At 58.5% G+C, this 19,841-nt stretch overlaps 1 protein-coding gene, 7 non-coding genes and 3 pseudogenes across 10 annotated transcripts in view; all 11 read left to right on the top strand.

Annotated features, from left to right (window-relative positions):
- Positions 1-19,841, top strand: part of LOC146637699 (BPTF-associated chromatin complex component 1-like) — a 495,253-nt gene that overhangs the window by 58,785 nt on the left and 416,627 nt on the right. The window lies entirely within an intron of this gene.
- LOC146637939 (5S ribosomal RNA) lies at positions 408-526 on the top strand. The gene has a single exon (XR_014905587.1). It is a non-coding gene; the product is annotated as a 5S ribosomal RNA (ribosomal RNA).
- Positions 2,172-2,290, top strand: LOC146637938 (5S ribosomal RNA; annotated as a pseudogene).
- Positions 3,027-3,145, top strand: LOC146637937 (5S ribosomal RNA). The gene has a single exon (XR_014905586.1). It is a non-coding gene; the product is annotated as a 5S ribosomal RNA (ribosomal RNA).
- LOC146637936 (5S ribosomal RNA) lies at positions 5,024-5,142 on the top strand. Its single transcript, XR_014906130.1, has one exon. It is a non-coding gene; the product is annotated as a 5S ribosomal RNA (ribosomal RNA).
- Positions 7,929-8,047, top strand: LOC146637935 (5S ribosomal RNA; annotated as a pseudogene).
- LOC146637934 (5S ribosomal RNA) lies at positions 11,463-11,581 on the top strand (annotated as a pseudogene).
- LOC146637933 (5S ribosomal RNA) lies at positions 14,025-14,143 on the top strand. Its single transcript, XR_014906129.1, has one exon. It is a non-coding gene; the product is annotated as a 5S ribosomal RNA (ribosomal RNA).
- Positions 15,559-15,677, top strand: LOC146637932 (5S ribosomal RNA). Its single transcript, XR_014906128.1, has one exon. It is a non-coding gene; the product is annotated as a 5S ribosomal RNA (ribosomal RNA).
- Positions 17,055-17,173, top strand: LOC146637931 (5S ribosomal RNA). Its single transcript, XR_014906127.1, has one exon. It is a non-coding gene; the product is annotated as a 5S ribosomal RNA (ribosomal RNA).
- LOC146637930 (5S ribosomal RNA) lies at positions 18,979-19,097 on the top strand. The gene has a single exon (XR_014906125.1). It is a non-coding gene; the product is annotated as a 5S ribosomal RNA (ribosomal RNA).

The raw sequence follows: 19,841 nt of genomic DNA, 5'->3' as shown, positions 1-19,841 counted from the left end.
CACTTACACCACACCAGGGCCTGTGGCACTGGCTGAGGCCACTTAGACCACACCAGGGCCTGTGGCTGCTGGCTGAGGCCACTTACAACACACCAGGGCCTGTGGCTGCTGGCTGAGGCCACTTACATCAAACCAGGGCCTGTGGCTGCTTGCTGAGGCCATCTTCACCAAACCAGGCCCTGTGCTGCTTGCTGTGGCCATGTAAAACACACCAGGTCCTGTGCTGGTTCTTGAGGCCATCTTCAACAATCCAGGGCCTGTGCTGTTGGATAAATGCCAAACTGAGCCTTTGGGTTAGGGTATTATGCAAACATGCAGGTATGGTTATAGGATTGTCTTCGTAACTTCAGGTACTTGCCACCTAATCACTTGAATCCATAAATTGAGACATTGTGCTGGGGCCAGCAGCTTACGGCCATACCACCCTGAGCACGCCCGACCTCGTCTGATCTCGGAAGCTAAGCAGGGCTGGACTTGGTTAGTACTTGGATGGGAGACTGCCTGGGAATACCTGGTGCTGTAAGCCTTTCATTTTCATGTCATTGAACCGCTTTTGATCCAGAGAAGGGGTGTATTAAAAGACCAAAAGCAGCTCCCCATTAATGAGGGCACATTAACGACATTTTGGCTGTTTTCCAATGTCTTGTGCTGCTAGCTGATGCCACCTACACCACACCAGGGCCTGAGTGACCGGCTGGGGCCACTTACACCACATCAGGGCCTGTGGCTGCTGGCTGAGGCCACTTACACCACACCAGGGCCTGTGGCTGCTGGCTGAGGCCACCTACACCACACCAGGGCCTTAGTTGCTATTGAGGCCAATTACACCACACCAGGGTCTGTGGCTCTTGCTCAGGCCACTTACACCACACCAGGACCTGTGGCACTGGCTGAGGCCACTTAGACCACACCAGGGCCTGTGGCTGCTGGCTGAGGCCAGTTACACCACACCAGAGCCTGTGGCTGCTGGCTGAAGCCACTTACACCACACCAGGGCCTTAGTTGCTATTGAGGCCACTTACACCACACCAGGGCCTGTGGCTGCTGGCTGAGGCCACCTACACCACACCAGGGCCTGTGGCTGCTGGCTGAGGCGACTTACACCACACCAGGGCCCTTTTGCTGCTGGCTGAGGCCACTTACACCACACCAGTGCCTGTGGCTTCTGGCTGAGGCGACTTACACCACACCAGGGCCTGTGGCTGCTGGCTGAGGCCACTTACACCACACCAGGGCCTGTGGCTCTTGCTCAGGCCACTCACATCACACCAGGCCCTGCGCTTCTGGCTGAGGCCATCTTCACCAAACCAGGCCCTGTGGCTCTTGCTCAGGCCACTTACACCACACCAGGGCCTTATTTGCTATTGAGGCCACTTACACCACACCAGGGCCTGTGGCTCTGGCTTAGGCCACTTACACCACACCAGGGCCTGTGGCACTTGCTCAGGCCACTTACACCACACCAGGGCCTGTGGCTCTTGCTCAGGCCACTTACACCACACCAGGGCCTGTGGCACTGGCTGAGGCCACTTAGACCACACCAGGGCCTGTGGCTGCTGGCTGAGGCCACTTACAACACACCAGGGCCTGTGGCTGCTGGCTGAGGCCACTTACACCAAACCAGGGCCTGTGGCTCTTGCTCAGGCCACTTACACCACACCAGGGCCTGTGGCTGCTGGCTGAGGCCACTTACAACACACCAGCGCCTGTGGCTGCTGGCTGAGGCCACTTACACCAAACCAGGGCCTGTGGCTCTTGCTCAGGCCACTTACACCACACCAGGGCCTGTGGCTGCTGGCTGAGGCCACCTACACCACACCAGGGCCTGTGGCTGCTGGCTGAGGCCACTTACACCACACCAGGGCCTGTGGCTCTTGCTCAGGCCACTCACATCACACCAGGCCCTGTGCTTCTGGCCGAGGCCATCTTCACCAAACCAGGCCCTGTGCTGCTTGCTGTGGCCATGTACAACACACCAGGCCCTGTGCTGGTTCCTGAGGCCATCTTCAACAATCCAGGGCCTGTGCTGTTGGATAAATGCCAAACTGAGCCTTTGGGTTAGGGTATTATGCAAACATGCAGGTATGGTTATAGGATTGTCTTCGTAACTTCAGGTACTTGCCACCTAATCACTTGAATCCATAAATTGAGACATTGTGCTGGGGCCAGCAGCTTACGGCCATACCACCCTGAGCACGCCCGACCTCGTCTGATCTCGGAAGCTAAGCAGGGCTGGGCTTGGTTAGTACTTGGATGGGAGACTGCCTGGGAATACCTTGTCCTGTAAGCCTTTCATGTCATTGAACCGCTTTTGATCCAGAGAAGGGGTGTATTAAAAGACCAAAAGCAGCTGCCCATTAATGAGGGCACATTAACGACACTGCTTTTGGCTCTTTTCCAATGTCTTGTGCTGCTAGCTGATGCCACCTACACCACACCAGGGCCTGAGTGACCGGCTGGGGCCACTTACACCACATCAGGGCCTGTGGCTCTGGCTGAGGCCACTTACACCACACCAGGGCCTGTGGCTGCTGGCTGAGGCCACCTACACCACACCAGGGCCTTAGTTGCTATTGAGGCCAATTACACCACACCAGGGTCTGTGGCTCTTGCTCAGGCCACTTACACCACACCAGGGCCTGTGGCACTGGCTGAGGCCACTTAGACCACACCAGGGCCTGTGGCTGCTGGCTGAGGCCACTTACAACACACCAGGGCCTGTGGCTGCTGGCTGAGGCCACTTACATCAAACCAGGGCCTGTGGCTGCTTGCTGAGGCCATCTTCACCAAACCAGGCCCTGTGCTGCTTGCTGTGGCCATGTAAAACACACCAGGTCCTGTGCTGGTTCTTGAGGCCATCTTCAACAATCCAGGGCCTGTGCTGTTGGATAAATGCCAAACTGAGCCTTTGGGTTAGGGTATTATGCAAACATGCAGGTATGGTTATAGGATTGTCTTCGTAACTTCAGGTACTTGCCACCTAATCACTTGAATCCATAAATTGAGACATTGTGCTGGGGCCAGCAGCTTACGGCCATACCACCCTGAGCACGCCCGACCTCGTCTGATCTCGGAAGCTAAGCAGGGCTGGACTTGGTTAGTACTTGGATGGGAGACTGCCTGGGAATACCTGGTGCTGTAAGCCTTTCATTTTCATGTCATTGAACCGCTTTTGATCCAGAGAAGGGGTGTATTAAAAGACCAAAAGCAGCTCCCCATTAATGAGGGCACATTAACGACATTTTGGCTGTTTTCCAATGTCTTGTGCTGCTAGCTGATGCCACCTACACCACACCAGGGCCTGAGTGACCGGCTGGGGCCACTTACACCACATCAGGGCCTGTGGCTGCTGGCTGAGGCCACTTACACCACACCAGGGCCTGTGGCTGCTGGCTGAGGCCACCTACACCACACCAGGGCCTTAGTTGCTATTGAGGCCAATTACACCACACCAGGGTCTGTGGCTCTTGCTCAGGCCACTTACACCACACCAGGACCTGTGGCACTGGCTGAGGCCACTTAGACCACACCAGGGCCTGTGGCTGCTGGCTGAGGCCAGTTACACCACACCAGAGCCTGTGGCTGCTGGCTGAAGCCACTTACACCACACCAGGGCCTTAGTTGCTATTGAGGCCACTTACACCACACCAGGGCCTGTGGCTGCTGGCTGAGGCCACCTACACCACACCAGGGCCTGTGGCTGCTGGCTGAGGCGACTTACACCACACCAGGGCCCTTTTGCTGCTGGCTGAGGCCACTTACACCACACCAGTGCCTGTGGCTTCTGGCTGAGGCGACTTACACCACACCAGGGCCTGTGGCTGCTGGCTGAGGCCACTTACACCACACCAGGGCCTGTGGCTCTTGCTCAGGCCACTCACATCACACCAGGCCCTGCGCTTCTGGCTGAGGCCATCTTCACCAAACCAGGCCCTGTGGCTCTTGCTCAGGCCACTTACACCACACCAGGGCCTTATTTGCTATTGAGGCCACTTACACCACACCAGGGCCTGTGGCTCTGGCTTAGGCCACTTACACCACACCAGGGCCTGTGGCACTTGCTCAGGCCACTTACACCACACCAGGGCCTGTGGCTCTTGCTCAGGCCACTTACACCACACCAGGCCCTGCGCTTCTGGCCGAGGCCATCTTCACCAAACCTGGCCCTCTGCTGCTAGCTGTGGCCATGTACAACACACCAGGCCCTGTGCTGGTTCCTGAGGCCACTTACACCACACCAGTGCCTGTGGCTTCTGGCTGAGGCGACTTACACCACACCAGGGCCTGTGGCTGCTGGCTGAGGCCACTTACACCACACCAGGGCCTGTGGCTCTTGCTCAGGCCACTCACATCACACCAGGCCCTGCGCTTCTGGCCGAGGCCATCTTCACCAAACCAGGCCCTGTGGCTCTTGCTCAGGCCACTTACACCACACCAGGGCCTTATTTGCTATTGAGGCCACTTACACCACACCAGGGCCTGTGGCTCTGGCTTAGGTCACTTACACCACACCAGGGCCTGTGGCACTTGCTCAGGCCACTTACACCACACCAGGGCCTGTGGCTGCTGGCTGAGGCCACTTACACCACACCAGGGCCTGTGGCTCTTGCTCAGGCCACTTACACCACACCAGGGCCTGTGGCACTGGCTGAGGCCACTTAGACCACACCAGGGCCTGTGGCTGCTGGCTGAGGCCACTTACAACACACCAGGGCCTGTGGCTGCTGGCTGAGGCCACTTACACCAAACCAGGGCCTGTGGCTGCTTGCTGAGGCCATCTTCACCAAACCAGGCCCTGTGCTGCTTGCTGTGGCCATGTAAAACACACCAGGTCCTGTGCTGGTTCTTGAGGCCATCTTCAACAATCCAGGGCCTGTGCTGTTGGATAAATGCCAAACTGAGCCTTTGGGTTAGGGTATTATGCAAACATGCAGGTATGGTTATAGGATTGTCTTCGTAACTTCAGGTACTTGCCACCTAATCACTTGAATCCATAAATTGAGACATTGTGCTGGGGCCAGCAGCTTACGGCCATACCACCCTGAGCACGCCCGACCTCGTCTGATCTCGGAAGCTAAGCAGGGCTGGGCTTGGTTAGTACTTGGATGGGAGACTGCCTGGGAATACCTGGTGCTGTAAGCCTTTCATTTTCATGTCATTGAACCGCTTTTGATCCAGAGAAGGGGTGTATTAAAAGACCAAAAGCATCTGCCCATTAATGAGGGCACATTAACGACATTGCTTTTGGCTCTTTTCCAATGTCTTGTGCTGCTAGCTGATGCAACCTACACCACACAAGGGCCTGAGTGACCGGCTGGGGCCACTTACACCACATCAGGGCCTGTGGCTCTGGCTGAGGCCACTTACACCACACCAGGGCCTGTGGCTGCTGGCTGAGGCCACTTACACCACACCAGGGCCTGTGGCTGCTGGCTGAGGCCACCTACACCACACCAGGGCATTAGTTGCTATTGAGGCCAATTACACCACACCAGGGTCTGTGGCTCTTGCTCAGGCCACTTACACCACACCAGGGCCTGTGGCACTGGCTGAGGCCACTTACACCACACCAGGGCCTGTGGCTGCTGGCTGAGGCCACTTACACCACACCAGGGCCTGTGGCTGCTGGCTGAGGCCACTTACACCACACCAGGGCCTGTGGCTGCTGGCTGAGACCACTTACACCACACCAGGGCCTGTGGCTCTTGCTCAGGCCACTTACACCACACCAGGGCCTGTGGCTCTTGCTCAGGCCACTTACACCACACCAGGGCCTGTGGCTCTTGCTCAGGCCACTTACACCACACCAGGGCCTGTGGCTCTTGCTCAGGCCACTTACACCACACCAGGGCCTGTGGCACTGGCTGAGGCGACTTACACCACACCAGGGCCTGTGGCTGCTGGCTGAGGCCACTTACACCACACCAGGGCCTGAGTGACCGGCTGGGGCCACATACACCACACCAGGGCCTGTGGCTGCTGGCTGAGGCCACCTACACCACACCAGGGCCTTAGTTGCTATTGAGGCCAATTACACCACACCAGGGTCTGTGGCTCTTGCTCAGGCCACTTACACCACACCAGGGCCTGTGGCTGCTGGCTGAGGCCAGTTACACCACACCAGAGCTTGTGGCTGCTGGCTGAAGCCACTTACACCACACCAGGGCCTTAGTTGCTATTGAGGCCAATTACACCACACCAGGGTCTGTGGCTCTTGCTCAGGCCACTTACACCACACCAGGGCCTGTGGCACTGGCTGAGGCGACTTACACCACACCAGGGCCTGTGGCTGCTGGCTGAGGCCACTTACACCACACCAGGGCCTGTGGCTGCTGGCTGAGGCCACCTACACCCCACCAGGGCCTGTGGCTGCTGGCTGAGGCGACTTACACCACACCAGGGCCCTTTTGCTGCTGGCTGAGGCCACTTACACCACACCAGTGCCTGTGGCTTCTGGCTGAGGCGACTTACACCACACCAGGCCCTGCGCTTCTGGCCGAGGCCATCTTCACCAAACCTGGCCCTCTGCTGCTAGCTGTGGCCATGTACAACACACCAGGCCCTGTGCTGGTTCCTGAGGCCACTTACACCACACCAGTGCCTGTGGCTTCTGGCTGAGGCGACTTACACCACACCAGGGCCTGTGGCTGCTGGCTGAGGCCACTTACACCACACCAGGGCCTGTGGCTCTTGCTCAGGCCACTCACATCACACCAGGCCCTGCGCTTCTGGCCGAGGCCATCTTCACCAAACCAGGCCCTGTGCTGCTTGCTGTGGCCATGTACAACACACCAGGCCCTGTGCTGGTTCCTGAGGCCATCTTCAACAATCCAGGGCCTGAGTGACCGGCTGGGGCCACTTACACCACATCAGGGCCTGTGGCTCTGGCTGAGGCCACTTACACCACACCAGGGCCTGTGGCTGCTGGCTGAGGCCAGTTACACCACACCAGGGCCTTAGTTGCTATTGAGGCCAATTACACCACACCAGGGTCTGTGGCTCTTGCTCAGGCCACTCACATCACACCAGGCCCTGCGCTTCTGGCCGAGGCCATCTTCACCAAACCTGGCCCTCTGCTGCTAGCTGTGGCCATGTACAACACACCAGGCCCTGTGCTGGTTCCTGAGGCCACTTACACCACACCAGTGCCTGTGGCTTCTGGCTGAGGCGACTTACACCACACCAGGGCCTGTGGCTGCTGGCTGAGGCCACTTACACCACACCAGGGCCTGTGGCTCTTGCTCAGGCCACTCACATCACACCAGGCCCTGCGCTTCTGGCCGAGGCCATCTTCACCAAACCAGGCCCTGTGGCTCTTGCTCAGGCCACTTACACCACACCAGGGCCTTATTTGCTATTGAGGCCACTTACACCACACCAGGGCCTGTGGCTCTGGCTTAGGTCACTTACACCACACCAGGGCCTGTGGCACTTGCTCAGGCCACTTACACCACACCAGGGCCTGTGGCTGCTGGCTGAGGCCACTTACACCACACCAGGGCCTGTGGCTCTTGCTCAGGCCACTTACACCACACCAGGGCCTGTGGCACTGGCTGAGGCCACTTAGACCACACCAGGGCCTGTGGCTGCTGGCTGAGGCCACTTACAACACACCAGGGCCTGTGGCTGCTGGCTGAGGCCACTTACACCAAACCAGGGCCTGTGGCTGCTTGCTGAGGCCATCTTCACCATACCAGGCCCTGTGCTGCTTGCTGTGGCCATGTAAAACACACCAGGTCCTGTGCTGGTTCCAGAGGCCATCTTCAACAATCCAGGGCCTGTGCTGTTGGATAAATGCCAAACTGAGCCTTTGGGTTAGGGTATTATGCAAACATGCAGGTATGGTTATAGGATTGTCTTCGTAACTTCAGGTACTTGCCACCTAATCACTTGAATCCATAAATTGAGACATTGTGCTGGGGCCAGCAGCTTACGGCCATACCACCCTGAGCACGCCCGACCTTGTCTGATCTCGGAAGCTAAGCAGGGCTGGGCTTGGTTAGTACTTGGATGGGAGACTACCTGGGAGTACCTGGTGCTGTAAGCCTTTCATTTTCATGTCATTGAACCGCTTTTGATCCAGAGAAGGGGTGTATTAAAAGACCAAAAGCAGCTGCCCATTAATGAGGGCACATTAACGACACTGCTTTTGGCTGTTTTCCAATGTCTTGTGCTGCTAGCTGATGCCACCTACACCACACCAGGGCCTGAGTGACCGGCTGGGGCCACTTACACCACATCAGGGCCTGTGGCTCTGGCTGAGGCCACTTACACCACACCAGGGCCTGTGGCTGCTGGCTGAGGCCAGTTACACCACACCAGAGCCTGTGGCTGCTGGCTGAAGCCACTTACCCCACACCAGGGCCTTAGTTGCTATTGAGGCCACTTACACCACACCAGGGCCTGTGGCTGCTGGCTGAGGCCACCTACACCACACCAGGGCCTGTGGCTGCTGGCTGAGGCGACTTACACCACACCAGGGCCTTAGTTGCTATTGAGGCCAATTACACCACACCACGGTCTGTGGCTCTTGCTCAGGCCACTTACACCACACCAGGGCCTGTGGCACTGGCTGAGGCCACTTACACCACACCAGGGCCTGTGGCTGCTGGCTGAGGCCACTTACACCACACAAGGGCCTGTGGCTGCTGGCTGAGGCCACCTACACCACACCAGGGCCTGTGGCTGCTGGCTGAGACCACTTACACCACACCAGGGCCTGTGGCTGCTGGCTGAGACCACTTACACCACACCAGGGCCTGTGGCTCTTGCTCAGGCCACTTACACCACACCAGGGCCTGTGGCTCTTGCTCAGGCCACTTACACCACACCAGGGCCTGTGGCTCTTGCTCAGGCCACTTACACCACACCAGGGCCCTTTTGCTGCTGGCTGAGGCCACTTACACCACACCAGTGCCTGTGGCTTCTGGCTGAAGCCACTTACACCACACCAGGGCCTTAGTTGCTATTGAGGCCACTTACACCACACCAGGGCCTGTGGCTGCTGGCTGAGGCCACCTACACCACACCAGTGCCTGTGGCTTCTGGCTGAGGCGACTTACACCACACCAGGGCCTGTGGCTGCTGGCTGAGGCCACTTACACCACACCAGGGCCTGTGGCTCTTGCTCAGGCCACTCACATCACACCAGGCCCTGCGCTTCTGGCCGAGGCCATCTTCACCAAACCAGGCCCTGTGGCTCTTGCTCAGGCCACTTACACCACACCAGGGCCTGTGGCACTTGCTCAGGCCACTTACACCACACCAGGGCCTGTGGCTCTTGCTCAGGCCACTTACACCACACCAGGGCCTGTGGCACTGGCTGAGGCCACTTAGACCACACCAGGGCCTGTGGCTGCTGGCTGAGGCCACTTACAACACACCAGGGCCTGTGGCTGCTGGCTGAGGCCACTTACACCAAACCAGGGCCTGTGGCTCTTGCTCAGGCCACTTACACCACACCAGGGCCTGTGGCTGCTGGCTGAGGCCACTTACACCAAACCAGGGCCTGTGGCTCTTGCTCAGGCCACTTACACCACACCAGGGCCTGTGGCTGCTGGCTGAGACCACTTACACCACACCAGGGCCTGTGGCTCTTGCTCAGGCCACTTACACCACACCAGGGCCTGTGGCTCTTGCTCAGGCCACTTACACCACACCAGGGCCCTTTTGCTGCTGGCTGAGGCCACTTACACCACACCAGTGCCTGTGGCTTCTGGCTGAGGCGACTTACACCACACCAGGGCCTGTGGCTGCTGGCTGAGGCCACTTACACCACACCAGGGCCTGTGGCTCTTGCTCAGGCCACTCACATCACACCAGGCCCTGCGCTTCTGGCTGAGGCCATCTTCACCAAACCAGGCCCTGTGGCTCTTGCTCAGGCCACTTACACCACACCAGGGCCTTATTTGCTATTGAGGCCACTTACACCACACCAGGGCCTGTGGCTCTGGCTTAGGCCACTTACACCACACCAGGGCCTGTGGCACTTGCTCAGGCCACTTACACCACACCAGGGCCTGTGGCTCTTGCTGAGGCCACTTACACCACACCAGGCCCTGCGCTTCTGGCCGAGGCCATCTTCACCAAACCTGGCCCTCTGCTGCTAGCTGTGGCCATGTACAACACACCAGGCCCTGTGCTGGTTCCTGAGGCCACTTACACCACACCAGTGCCTGTGGCTTCTGGCTGAGGCGACTTACACCACACCAGGGCCTGTGGCTGCTGGCTGAGGCCACTTACACCACACCAGGGCCTGTGGCTCTTGCTCAGGCCACTCACATCACACCAGGCCCTGCGCTTCTGGCCGAGGCCATCTTCACCAAACCAGGCCCTGTGGCTCTTGCTCAGGCCACTTACACCACACCAGGGCCTTATTTGCTATTGAGGCCACTTACACCACACCAGGGCCTGTGGCTCTGGCTTAGGTCACTTACACCACACCAGGGCCTGTGGCACTTGCTCAGGCCACTTACACCACACCAGGGCCTGTGGCTGCTGGCTGAGGCCACTTACACCACACCAGGGCCTGTGGCTCTTGCTCAGGCCACTTACACCACACCAGGGCCTGTGGCTGCTGGCTGAGGCCACTTACACCACACCAGGGCCTGTGGCTCTTGCTCAGGCCACTTACACCACACCAGGGCCTGTGGCACTGGCTGAGGCCACTTAGACCACACCAGGGCCTGTGGCTGCTGGCTGAGGCGACTTACACCACACCAGGGCCTGTGGCTGCTGGCTGAGGCCACTTACACCACACCAGGGCCTGTGGCTCTTGCTCAGGCCACTCACATCACACCAGGCCCTGCGCTTCTGGCCGAGGCCATCTTCACCAAGCCAGGCCCTGTGGCTCTTGCTCAGGCCACTTACACCACACCAGGGCCTTATTTGCTATTGAGGCCACTTACACCACACCAGGGCCTGTGGCTCTGGCTTAGGTCACTTACACCACACCAGGGCCTGTGGCACTTGCTCAGGCCACTTACACCACACCAGGGCCTGTGGCTGCTGGCTGAGGCCACTTACACCACACCAGGGCCTGTGGCTCTTGCTCAGGCCACTTACACCACACCAGGGCCTGTGGCACTGGCTGAGGCCACTTAGACCACACCAGGGCCTGTGGCTGCTGGCTGAGGCCACTTACACCACACCAGGGCCTGTGGCTCTTGCTCAGGCCACTCACATCACACCAGGCCCTGCGCTTCTGGCCGAGGCCATCTTCACCAAACCAGGCCTTGTGCTGCTTGCTGTGGCCATGTACAACACACCAGGCCCTGTGCTGGTTCCTGAGGCCATCTTCAACAATCCAGGGCCTGTGCTGTTGGATAAATGCCAAACTGAGCCTTTGGGTTAGGGTATTATGCAAACATGCAGGTATGGTTATAGGATTGTCTTCGTAACTTCAGGTACTTGCCACCTAATCACTTGAATCCATAAATTGAGACATTGTGCTGGAGCCAGCAGCTTACGGCCATACCACCCTCAGCACGCCCGACCTCGTCTGATCTCGGAAGCTAAGCAGGGCTGGGCTTGGTTAGTACTTGGATGGGAGACTGCCTGGGAATACCTGGTGCTGTAAGCCTTTCATTTTCATGTCATTGAACCGCTTTTGATCCAGAGAAGGGGTGTATTAAAAGACCAAAAGCAGCTGCCCATTAATGAGGGCACATTAACGACACTGCTTTTGGCTCTTTTCCAATGTCTTGTGCTGCTAGCTGATGCCACCTACACCACACCAGGGCCTGAGTGACCGGCTGGGGCCACTTACACCACATCAGGGCCTGTGGCTCTGGCTGAGGCCACTTACACCACACCAGGGCCTGTGGCTGCTGGCTGAAGCCACTTACACCACACCAGGGCCTTAGTTGCTATTGAGGCCAATTACACCACACCAGGGTCTGTGGCTGCTGGCTGAGGCCACTTACACCACACCAGGGCCTGTGGCTGCTGGCTGAGGCCACCTACACCCCACCAGGGCCTGTGGCTGCTGGCTGAGGCGACTTACACCACACCAGGGCCCTTTTGCTGCTGGCTGAGGCCACTTACACCACACCAGTGCCTGTGGCTTCTGGCTGAGGCGACTTACACCACACCAGGGCCTGTGGCTGCTGGCTGAGGCGACTTACACCACACCAGTGCCTGTGGCTCTTGCTCAGGCCACTCACATCACACCAGGCCCTGCGCTTCTGGCCGAGGCCATCTTCACCAAACCAGGCCCTGTGCTGCTAGCTGATGCCACCTACACCACACCAGGGCGTGAGTGACCGGCTGGGGCCACCTACACCACACCAGGGCGTGAGTGACCGGCTGGGGCCACTTACACCACATCAGGGCCTGTGGCTCTGGCTGAGGCCACTTACACCACACCAGGGCCTGTGGCTCTTGCTCAGGCCACTCACATCACACCAGGCCCTGCGCTTCTGGCCGAGGCCATCTTCACCAAACCTGGCCCTCTGCTGCTAGCTGTGGCCATGTACAACACACCAGGCCCTGTGCTGGTTCCTGAGGCCAGTTACACCACACCAGGGCCTTAGTTGCTATTGAGGCCAATTACACCACACCAGGGTCTGTGGCTCTTGCTCAGGCCACTCACATCACACCAGGCCCTGCGCTTCTGGCCGAGGCCATCTTCACCAAACCTGGCCCTCTGCTGCTAGCTGTGGCCATGTACAACACACCAGGCCCTGTGCTGGTTCCTGAGGCCACTTACACCACACCAGTGCCTGTGGCTTCTGGCTGAGGCGACTTACACCACACCAGGGCCTGTGGCTGCTGGCTGAGGCCACCTACACCACACCAGGGCCTGTGGCTGCTGGCTGAGGCGACTTACACCACACCAGGGCCTTAGTTGCTATTGAGGCCAATTACACCACACCACGGTCTGTGGCTCTTGCTCAGGCCACTTACACCACACCAGGGCCTGTGGCTGCTGGCTGAGGCCACTTACACCACACAAGGGCCTGTGGCTGCTGGCTGAGGCCACCTACACCACACCAGGGCCTGTGGCTGCTGGCTGAGACCACTTACACCACACCAGGGCCTGTGGCTGCTGGCTGAGACCACTTACACCACACCAGGGCCTGTGGCTCTTGCTCAGGCCACTTACACCACACCAGGGCCTGTGGCTCTTGCTCAGGCCACTTACACCACACCAGGGCCCTTTTGCTGCTGGCTGAGGCCACTTACACCACACCAGTGCCTGTGGCTTCTGGCTGAAGCCACTTACACCACACCAGGGCCTTAGTTGCTATTGAGGCCACTTACACCACACCAGGGCCTGTGGCTGCTGGCTGAGGCCACCTACACCACACCAGGGCCTGTGGCTGCTGGCTGAGGCGACTTACACCACACCAGGGCCCTTTTGCTGCTGGCTGAGGCCACTTACACCACACCAGTGCCTGTGGCTTCTGGCTGAGGCGACTTACACCACACCAGGGCCTGTGGCTGCTGGCTGAGGCCACTTACACCACACCAGGGCCTGTGGCTGCTGGCTGAGGCCACTTACACCACACCAGGGCCTGTGGCTGCTGGCTGAGGCCACCTACACCACACCAGGGCCTGTGGCTGCTGACTGAGGCGACTTACACCACACCAGGGCCCTTTTGCTGCTGGCTGAGGCCACTTACACCACACCAGTGCCTGTGGCTTCTGGCTGAGGCGACTTACACCACACCAGGGCCTGTGGCTGCTGGCTGAGGCCACTTACACCACACCAGGGCCTGTGGCTCTTGCTCAGGCCACTCACATCACACCAGGCCCTGCGCTTCTGGCCGAGGCCATCTTCACCAAACCAGGCCCTGTGCTGCTTGCTGTGGCCATGTACAACACACCAGGCCCTGTGCTGGTTCCTGAGGCCATCTTCAACAATCCAGGGCCTGTGCTGTTGGATAAATGCCAAACTGAGCCTTTGGGTTAGGGTATTATGCAAACATGCAGGTATGGTTATAGGATTGTCTTCGTAACTTCAGGTACTTGCCACCTAATCACTTGAATCCATAAATTGAGACATTGTGCTGGGGCCAGCAGCTTACGGCCATACCACCCTGAGCACGCCCGACCTCGTCTGATCTCGGAAGCTAAGCAGGGCTGGGCTTGGTTAGTACTTGGATGGGAGACTGCCTGGGAATACCTGGTGCTGTAAGCCTTTCATTTTCATGTCATTGAACCGCTTTTGATCCAGAGAAGGGGTGTATTAAAAGACCAAAAGCATCTGCCCATTAATGAGGGCACATTAACGACACTGCTTTTGGCTCTTTTCCAATGTCTTGTGCTGCTAGCTGATGCCACCTACACCACACCAGGGCCTGAGTGACCGGCTGGGGCCACTTACACCACATCAGGGCCTGTGGCTCTGGCTGAGGCCACTTACACCACACCAGGGCCTGTGGCTGCTGGCTGAGGCCAGTTACACCACACCAGAGCCTGTGGCTGCTGGCTGAAGCCACCTACACCACACCAGGGCCTGTGGCTGCTGGCTGAGGCGACTTACACCACACCAGGGCCCTTTTGCTGCTGGCTGAGGCCACTTACACCACACCAGGGCCTGTGGCTGCTGGCTGAGGCGACTTACACCACACCAGGGCTTTAGTTGCTATTGAGGCCACTTACACCACACCAGGGCCTGTGGCTGCTGGCTGAGGCCACCTACACCACACCAGGGCCTGTGGCTGCTGGCTGAGGCGACTTACACCACACCAGGGCCCTTTTGCTGCTGGCTGAGGCCACTTACACCACACCAGGGCCTGTGGCTGCTGGCTGAGGCGACTTACACCACACCAGGGCTTTAGTTGCTATTGAGGCCACTTACACCACACCAGGGCCTGTGGCTGCTGGCTGAGGCCACCTACACCACACCAGGGCCTGTGGCTGCTGGCTGAGACCACTTACACCACACCACGGCCTGTGGCTCTTGCTCAGGCCACTTACACCACACCAGGGCCTGTGGCTCTTGCTCAGGCCACTTACACCACACCAGGGCCTGTGGCTCTTGCTCAGGCCACTCACATCACACCAGGCCCTGCGCTTCTGGCCGAGGCCATCTTCACCAAACCAGGCCCTGTGGCTCTTGCTCAGGCCACTTACACCACACCAGGGCCTTATTTGCTATTGAGGCCACTTACACCACACCAGGGCCTGTGGCTCTTGCTCAGGCCACTTACACCACACCAGGGCCTGTGGCACTGGCTGAGGCCACTTAGACCACACCAGGGCCTGTGGCTGCTGGCTGAGGCCACTTACAACACACCAGGGCCTGTGGCTGCTGGCTGAGGCCACTTACACCAAACCAGGGCCTGTGGCTGCTTGCTGAGGCCATCTTCACCAAACCAGGCCCTGTGCTGCTTGCTGTGGCCATGTAAAACACACCAGGTCCTGTGCTGGTTCTTGAGGCCATCTTCAACAATCCAGGGCCTGTGCTGTTGGATAAATGCCAAACTGAGCCTTTGGGTTAGGGTATTATGCAAACATGCAGGTATGGTTATAGGATTGTCTTCGTAACTTCAGGTACTTGCCACCTAATCACTTGAATCCATAAATTGAGACATTGTGCTGGGGCCAGCAGCTTACGGCCATACCACCCTGAGCACGCCCGACCTCGTCTGATCTCGGAAGCTAAGCAGGGCTGGGCTTGGTTAGTACTTGGATGGGAGACTGCCTGGGAATACCTGGTGCTGTAAGCCTTTCATTTTCATGTCATTGAACCGCTTTTGATCCAGAGAAGGGGTGTATTAAAAGACCAAAAGCAGCTGCCCATTAATGAGGGCACATTAACGACACTGCTTTTGGCTCTTTTCCAATGTCTTGTGCTGCTAGCTGATGCCACCTACACCACACCAGGGCCTGAGTGACCGGCTGGGGCCACTTACACCACATCAGGGCCTGTGGCTCTGGCTGAGGCCACTTACACCACACCAGGGCCTGTGGCTGCTGGCTGAGGCCAGTTACACCACACCAGAGCCTGTGGCTGCTGGCTGAAGCCACCTACACCACACCAGGGCCTGTGGCTGCTGGCTGAGGCGACTTACACCACACCAGGGCCCTTTTGCTGCTGGCTGAGGCCACTTACACCACACCAGGGCCTGTGGCTGCTGGCTGAGGCGACTTACACCACACCAGGGCTTTAGTTGCTATTGAGGCCACTTACACCACACCAGGGCCTGTGGCTGCTGGCTGAGGCCACCTACACCACACCAGGGCCTGTGGCTGCTGGCTGAGGCGACTTACACCACACCAGGGCCCTTTTGCTGCTGGCTGAGGCCACTTACACCACACCAGTGCCTGTGGCTTCTGGCTGAGGCGACTTACACCACACCAGGGCCTGTGGCTGCTGGCTGAGGCCACTTACACCACACCAGGGCCTGTGGCTCTTGCTCAGGCCACTCACATCACACCAGGCCCTGCGCTTCTGGCCGAGGCCATCTTCACCAAACCAGGCCCTGTGGCTCTTGCTCAGGCCACTTACACCACACCAGGGCCTTATTTGCTATTGAGGCCACTTACACCACACCAGGGCCTGTGGCTCTGGCTTAGGCCACTTACACCACACCAGGGCCTGTGGCACTTGCTCAGGCCACTTACACCACACCAGGGCCTGTGGCTGCTGGCTGAGGCCACTTACACCACACCAGGGCCTGTGGCTCTTGCTCAGGCCACTTACACCACACCAGGGCCTGTGGCACTGGCTGAGGCCACTTAGACCACACCAGGGCCTGTGGCTGCTGGCTGAGGCCACTTACAACACACCAGGGCCTGTGGCTGCTGGCTGAGGCCACTTACACCAAACCAGGGCCTGTGGCTGCTTGCTGAGGCCATCTTCACCAAACCAGGCCCTGTGCTGCTTGCTGTGGCCATGTAAAACACACCAGGCCCTGTGCTGGTTCTTGAGGCCATCTTCAACAATCCAGGGCCTGTGCTGTTGGATAAATGCCAAACTGAGCCTTTGGGTTAGGGTATTATGCAAACATGCAGGTATGGTTATAGGATTGTCTTCGTAACTTCAGGTACTTGCCACCTAATCACTTGAATCCATAAATTGAGACATTGTGCTGGCGCCAGCAGCTTACGGCCATACCACCCTGAGCACGCCCGACCTCGTCTGATCTCGGAAGCTAAGCAGGGCTGGGCTTGGTTAGTACTTGGATGGGAGACTGCCTGGGAATACCTGGTGCTGTAAGCCTTTCATTTTCATGTCATTGAACCGCTTTTGATCCAGAGAAGGGGTGTATTAAAAGACCAAAATCATCTGCCCATTAATGAGGGCACATTAACGACATTGCTTTTGGCTCTTTTCCAATGTCTTGTGCTGCTAGCTGATGCAACCTACACCACACAAGGGCCTGAGTGACCGGCTGGGGCCACTTACACCACATCAGGGCCTGTGGCTCTGGCTGAGGCCACTTACACCACACCAGGGCCTGTGGCTGCTGGCTGAGGCCACTTACACCACACCAGGGCCTGTGGCTGCTGGCTGAGGCCACCTACACCACACCAGGGCATTAGTTGCTATTGAGGCCAATTACACCACACCAGGGTCTGTGGCTCTTGCTCAGGCCACTTACACCACACCAGGGCCTGTGGCACTGGCTGAGGCCACTTACACCACACCAGGGCCTGTGGCTGCTGGCTGAGGCCACTTACACCACACCAGGGCCTGTGGCTGCTGGCTGAGGCCACCTACACCACACCAGGGCATTAGTTGCTATTGAGGCCAATTACACCACACCAGGGTCTGTGGCTCTTGCTCAGGCCACTTACACCACACCAGGGCCTGTGGCACTGGCTGAGGCCACTTAGACCACACCAGGGACTGTGGCTGCTGGCTGAGGCAAGTTACATCACAACAGGGCCTGTGGCTCTGGCTGAGGCCACTTACACCACACCAGGGCCTGTGGCTGCTGGCTGAGGCAAGTTACATCACAACAGGGCCTGTGGCTGCTGCCTGAGGCCACATACACCACACCAGGGCCTTAGTTGCTATTGAGGCCAATTACACCACACCAGGGTCTGTGGCTTTTGCTCAGGCCACTTACACCACACCAGGGACTGTGGCTGCTGGCTGAGGCCACTTACACCACACCAGGGCCTGTGGCTGCTGGCTGAGGCCACTTACACCACACCAGGGCCTGTGGCTGCTGGCTGAGGCCACCTACACCACACCAGGGCCTGTGGCTGCTGGCTGAGGCGACTTACACCACACCAGGGCCTGTTGCTGCTGGCTGAGGCCACTTACACCACACCAGTGCCTGTGGCTTCTGGCTGAGGCTACTTACACCACACCAGGGCCTGTGGCTGCTGGCTGAGGCCACATACACCACACCAGGGCCTGTGGCTCTTGCTCAGGCCACTTACACCACACCAGGTCCTTAGTTGCTATTGAGGCCAATTACACCACACCAGGGTCTGTGGCTCTTGCTCAGGCCACTTACACCACACCAGGGCCTGTGGCACTGGCTGAGGCCACTTACACCACACCAGGGCCTGTGGCTGCTGGCTGAGGCCACTTACACCACACAAGGGCCTGTGGCTGCTGGCTGAGGCCACCTACACCACACCAGGGCCTGTGGCTGCTGGCTGAGACCACTTACACCACACCACGGCCTGTGGCTCTTGCTCAGGCCACTTACACCACACCAGGGCCTGTGGCTCTTGCTCAGGCCACTTACACCACACCAGGGCCTGTGGCTCTTGCTCAGGCCACTCATATCACGCCAGGCCCTGTGCTTCTGGCCAAGGCCATCTTCACCAAACCAGGCCCTGTGCTGCTTGCTGTGGCCATGTACAACACACCAGGCCCTGTGCTGGTTCCAGAGGCCATCTTCAACAATCCAGGGCCTGTGCTGTTGGATAAATGCCAAACTGAGCCTTTGGGTTAGGGTATTATGCAAACATGCAGGTATGGTTATAGGATTGTCTTCGTAACTTCAGGTACTTGCCACCTAATCACTTGAATCCATAAATTGAGACATTGTGCTGGGGTCAGCAGCTTACGGCCATACCACCCTGAGCACGCCCGACCTCGTCTGATCTCGGAAGCTAAGCAGGGCTGGGCTTGGTTAGTACTTGGATGGGAGACTGCCTGGGAATACCTGGTGCTGTAAGCCTTTCATTTTCATGTCATTGAACCGCTTTTGATCCAGAGAAGGGGTGTATTAAAAGACCAAAAGCATCTGCCCATTAATGAGGGCACATTAACGACACTGCTTTTGGCTCTTTTCCAATGTCTTGTGCTGCTAGCTGATGCCACCTACACCACACCAGGGCCTGAGTGACCGGCTGGGGCCACTTACACCACATCAGGGCCTGTGGCTCTGGCTGAGGCCACTTACACCACACCAGGGCCTGTGGCTGCTGGCTGAGGCCAGTTACACCACACCAGAGCCTGTGGCTGCTGGCTGAAGCCACTTACACCACACCAGGGCCTTAGTTGCTATTGAGGCCACTTACACCACACCAGGGCCTGTGGCTGCTGGCTGAGGCCACCTAAACCACACCAGGGCCTGTGGCTGCTGGCTGAGGCGACTTACACCACACCAGGGCCCTTTTGCTGCTGGCTGAGGCCACTTACACCACACCAGTGCCTGTGGCTGCTGGCTGAGGCCACTTACACCACACCAGGGCCTGTGGCTCTTGCTCAGGCCACTCACATCACACCAGGCCCTGCGCTTCTGGCCGAGGCCATCTTCACCAAACCAGGCCCTGTGGCTCTTGCTCAGGCCACTTACACCACACCAGGGCCTTATTTGCTATTGAGGCCACTTACACCACACCAGGGCCTGTGGCTCTGGCTTAGGCCACTTACACCACACCAGGGCCTGTGGCACTTGCTCAGGCCACTTACACCACAC

This window comes from Diplotaxodon limnothrissa, linkage group LG3 (assembly GCF_057381915.1).
Source record: "Diplotaxodon limnothrissa isolate DT_005_m linkage group LG3, D_limnothrissa_male_GT1.1, whole genome shotgun sequence".
Lineage (NCBI taxonomy): Eukaryota > Metazoa > Chordata > Actinopteri > Cichliformes > Cichlidae > Diplotaxodon > Diplotaxodon limnothrissa.
Note: the sequence above shows the minus strand (reverse complement) of the source record. Positions and strands in the feature narration are given on the sequence as shown.